Here is a 5004-nt window from a genome sequence, read left to right as displayed (position 1 = left end):
CTTCTTTGGCATTTCATGTTTACACTGCTGCAACTCCCTGATGTTTTCCTCCTCCTGTGGCCAGTTATGTGGAGCACTCGGAGAAATGGACTCTTAAAAGCTCAGAGGCTCTAAGTTTGCTTTTACTAGTCAGCTGTACACTTTATCAATCATGGTGTTCAGCCTAATTGTATGATCTACTGCTATGTGAAAATTTGAACTTTGATGTCTTCTTGCAAGATATCCTCACGTCATTAATAAACATCAGATATTACACTAGTAATGAATTAGCTACTCATTCCATCCCTTCCCAAAGGGCAGAGTTTAACAGATAACAAACACGTAATGAACAACCTGGCAGGAAGCTGGGTCAGAGTGGTGATAGGAGTTGTGCGCCTCTAACCTTTGTGTCCTGTGAAAATGTGGAAGGAGACTAAAAGCGTTTGTGTTAACGCATTGGGGAATGATGAAATTCTGGCCACGAGAATTTTTGAGTAAATTCCAATTCTGTCATCTGAGGGTGATTACTGAAACAAAGCAAAATCTGTCCTTGCACTTTCAATTGTATACTTCCTTCTAGGAAAAGCTCATCACACTGATTCAGGCAAAGTTTGGGGAGAGAAAAAAAAAAAAAAAAAGGTTGGATTATGATTTTTTTGGGGGGGAGGAGCAGATGTTAGAGGAATAAGTATAATTTATTTACTTTTGAGAAATTCAGATGTCTTTCTCCTTGGCTTTTGTAATTTGGTTTCATACAGATTATCTTGTTCTGTTGCACTTCATAAATGTTTTTTTTGCTTCACATGCCAGTTCGTTTGTGATATCTGAATTTTGAGAGGAGACATAAAATATTTTACTTAAGCTCACATAACAGCTTATAATTTAGGTAACAGCTTGTGGGTTGATATTTGTGCCAGTGGTATTTCCACATACTACTGTTTTATCGTGGCTATCATAAACTGGAAAAGTTAGGCGCTTACCACTTGGGGTAAAGCTTAATTTGTTGGAACTAAGTTTATTGGGAAAAGGACTTTTTTTTTTTCTTGATGCAGTGTCACTAAATAATGTTTAAGGCAGTGCACCAGCAGGCTGTGTCTCTTTCACACACACGCAGATGCTCTGTCATTTGTTTTTAGTGTGAGGAGCTTTTAAGGTATGATTTTGAGCTCCCAGTAGGGATACTGGAGAATGGAAAGAATCAGATGCTGAAATTCCTGTGTATTCACAGAAAGGGACATCTCGCTGGGGCTGTCTGAAGAGTAATGCTGCAGCAACCATATTTCTGGGGTGTTAATGTTGGAATACGTGTAAAACCCAGGTTGAATTTCCCTGTATCAAATACCTGATTTCTGAAATGATCTACCACATATTTCTGCAGGTTGCTAGTTTTCTCCGAATCCCCTTTGCTTCCTCCTAGTATCAGTCCTTTAAGCTGCTGTTCACAAACAAGTCTGCAGCAGTTTGAGTAATGTTTTTACAGCTGTTTTCAGTGTATTTCATGTACTCTTTCCCCATTATTTACTAAAAAGCAAGCAATGCCTAAATGTTTCTAGTCCACATGATCTCCTGCTGATTTCAGTACTAGACTGGTGGGGAGGGAAAGTTTTAGGTCCTTCCCCTGTAAAGCCCGATCTTTCTTTCCTCCCCCAAGAAAAAACAAGCAGCTATGTATGTGTGGCAACGGCCATGTGAATGTCCTGAATTTTCTGCTTGTGGATGAGTAATTCTGCTTTGCTTTCCCAGAGTCCTGACAGCCTCTGCTTAACAGCAACATGATTTGCACAGAATACGAGCTTGCAATTAACCCTTACAAATGTATTCCGTTTCATACTCTTTAAATAGCTTGTGTGATGCGGATTACGGGATTGAGTGGTATCAGTTGCCTCCTTGTGTCCTTTATACTTGACTGACTCGAAGGGAAGTTGTTGTTCAAGCCTGCAGATGGGTTTTGTCAGTGTGTATTTGCCCACCTACCTCTTGGACTGCAAACTCTGTGCTGAATCTGCAAACCACTGTTTAAAACCACACTTGTGCAAGGACGACTCCTTGGGGTTTTTTTTCCCCCCAGTGTGTGTGGGGTTGGGTTGCAGGAGACCCACATTGCTGCTGTACTTTGCTTCTAGTCTGTTTTGATAAATTTATGCTTTAATTGTATGCTAAGCTGTGTACTAGTGTATATTTTTGAGCAAGGAAAGAGTGGCTGGGACTTCGGGGTATAAGCCAGCCCTGTGTTTGAGCAGCAAGCCTTGCAATAAGAAAGCTAAATGACTATAAGCATTCTTTTTTGTATTTTGCTGAGATTAGCACTTGGCTTAACTCATTGCTTGTTTCCATAGTGACTCCATAGTAACTGTTTTAAGAGCTCTGAAGTTTATTCAGGCGTTTCCAGGCTGACTTTTTATGAAAGTTTTCTTTTCTTCTAAGTTAATGGTGTGGCTGTCATTGACTTCCATTAGAATGGATGCCAAATTGGTCCCATGTGGTACAATCTGGACTGGTGTGGCGCAAAGCTATGCCAGCTGCACATTTTTAACGTGCCCTGTGCGAGCAAGCCCCTGGTGGAGGATTGAGTGGCCTCTTGCTCTTCTTCATGGGGCGGTGACAAAACTTTTTCTTTTTGAAAAGCATCAACATTGTTCACTTGATCTGGGAATCACATTTGCAAAACTGTTTATTTCAGGTGTTCAGATTTCCAGATTAATTTCAGGCATTCAGGTTACAGATGTTTGGAAGTTTATCGATTTCACAATTTAATTTTTTTGTGTTTATTTGTTATGCTTCAAATGTAAAATGCTTTTTGTAGCAGCACTACTTGGTAAAACTCTTGTTTCTCTTCAGCCTGTGTGCTCTTTTCTGTCTGTGCTGTCTCCATCTCTTCTAAATAGTGTCTGTCCTTGGAGTGGATTTTCCGGTCAGTCCCCTCATCTGTTCTGGCTTGCAGCCTGATGTTCCCCTAGGAGGGACATATTCAGGACGAATGCGGGGACCCCTTTTCTGTTCTGAGTTTTGATGAACTTGTGGGAATATAATGGGGGACAAAGCTGCTGCTACTGGGAGGGGAAACGTATTCTACGTGAGTACCAGCCTCTTCAGGATTCTCCATTGTGCCTTGAGACAGGGTTTGGAAGGAGAATGCAGGAGAAGAAAGTAGAGAGAGCGGTATCGTAACTTTGAAGTCTTGTTGGCCCTTGCAAATGGGGAAGGGAGGGTCTCTCACTACCTTTTATTGGGTGCAGCTCTAACAAAGGGAAAAAACACTGTCACCTCAAGCCTCCAAGCTGTATGCAATTGTAGCTGACCTGTTCACTTTGTACTGGATTGGTTCCCCTGTACAGGTCAGAATATATACGAAATGGCTGTAACGTATTTGGGGTTTGGGCCCTTAGTGCATTGAGCTGCTGTCTGGGGAAAAGTGAGATAATGTCTTGTCTTACACAACAGCCTGCCTGAAGCTAGGATGCACCAGGGATGAGCAAACAAGTTACGCAGTGATTCTGACATGTCAGGTATTTAACAGAGCTTGCTGCCAGTTTAGTAATGTTTAGATCTTTGAGACCCTTTTCCAGTGGTATCCGTTAGAGAAAGAAAGAAAAGAGAGAATGAAAAATAAATCTGCCGTATTACGGACACAATGAGCTCTGGATCAAAGTGGGATGGAGCTTGAAAGGTGATGTTTTCAATTTTGCTGGCCAGAGGGGTTGTGACTCGGATGGCATGAGTAAACAATGAGGAAAGAGACAGTCCCTCTGGGAGTCAGTGTCTGACTTAACGAGCCAGCAGTTATTAAAAGATGAATACAGAAGAAGTGAACCGTGCTTTCTGGCTGGTGGCATGGCTTTTTTCTTCTTTCTTTTCTCTCTTTCTCTTGAAGATCAAAGGCCTAATTTTAGAACAAGCCCTATTTATGGACTGTTCAGCCACTCTGTCTGCTTTACTCTTGTTCTAGAATAGTGGAAAATAAATAGAGCTGGCGGGATCTCCCAGTGTCCAGAGCTCATCTCTGATGCAAGGCAGGAGGAAAAAGAAAAAAAAAAAAAGACCTCAACCTTTCCTAGCAGAGGTTTTGTATAATATGTCTCTGCAGAGGGAGTTCCCTTCGCCTCCCTCAGCTTTCCTCGTGATCAGAGGCTGAAAAAATATGACCTGTGACTGCTCCTGTTGTTCAGCAGAGCAATCCTCTTCTGATCCATGCCTTCTTGATGTGCTGGAGCTGCCAGGGCTGGGCAGAGTCCTCTTCCTGAGACTGGTGCTGAGTATGGAGTTGGGTGTTGTTTTGTGCATCTGTGGATTATACTCCTGTTCATACAGCCCAGCCTGATGGTCAATTGTACTTTTTTTTACAACAGCATGAGTTTGTTTGGTCCACTTTAGGCAATGAATTGATACAGCCTGAGATCCTTTTCTGCTAATTGTCTGCTTCTGCCCGGCTCTGGATCTGTGTAGATGGTTTTCTAGTTCTGCTCAGTAGTTCTTTGTGTTTCCTCCCATTACTTGAAATCCTCCCCCCCCCCAACTTCCTCTTCTCCCCCTGTTGTGAGGCTGTTTTTCTAGTTTATCAAAAATTTCTTTGATTGTAATCTTGTTTTGTAAAATTTTGGATGGCAATTGTCTGCCAGTGCAGTAAGTGTGCTTAGTTCCATTTGAAATACTGAACAGTAGTGGGGGGGAAACACACCCGGTGTAGTTGTAGTTTGAGAGTGAGCCTCTAATTACCCATGAGAATGCCTTCCCCCCCCAGCCCCTTACTTTTTTGTTTCTCTCCTCTGTGTCTACATCTCACAGAGTTTCCTTTGGATGATGTTTCCATAGTCCATATCACCTGATACAGTGACAAAGTCCTGGAAACACTTGTGTATTCGGAATGAACTTTTGTGAGTAATAGTTGAAGGTTGTGTCAAATTCAGCTGTGGTGGTGTAAAGAAGCTGCTCTTGCTGTAGGCACCCTGTGCTCCCATTTAAAGGCATTTATTCAGTGAGGCAGTGTGATAGCAGTGTGCTGTTGGCTGCCAGGTAAATCTGTTGCCT

This window comes from Larus michahellis, chromosome 6, assembly GCF_964199755.1.
Source record: "Larus michahellis chromosome 6, bLarMic1.1, whole genome shotgun sequence".
In the NCBI taxonomy this organism is placed as follows: Eukaryota; Metazoa; Chordata; class Aves; order Charadriiformes; family Laridae; genus Larus; species Larus michahellis.
This window is presented reverse-complemented; position numbering follows the sequence as displayed.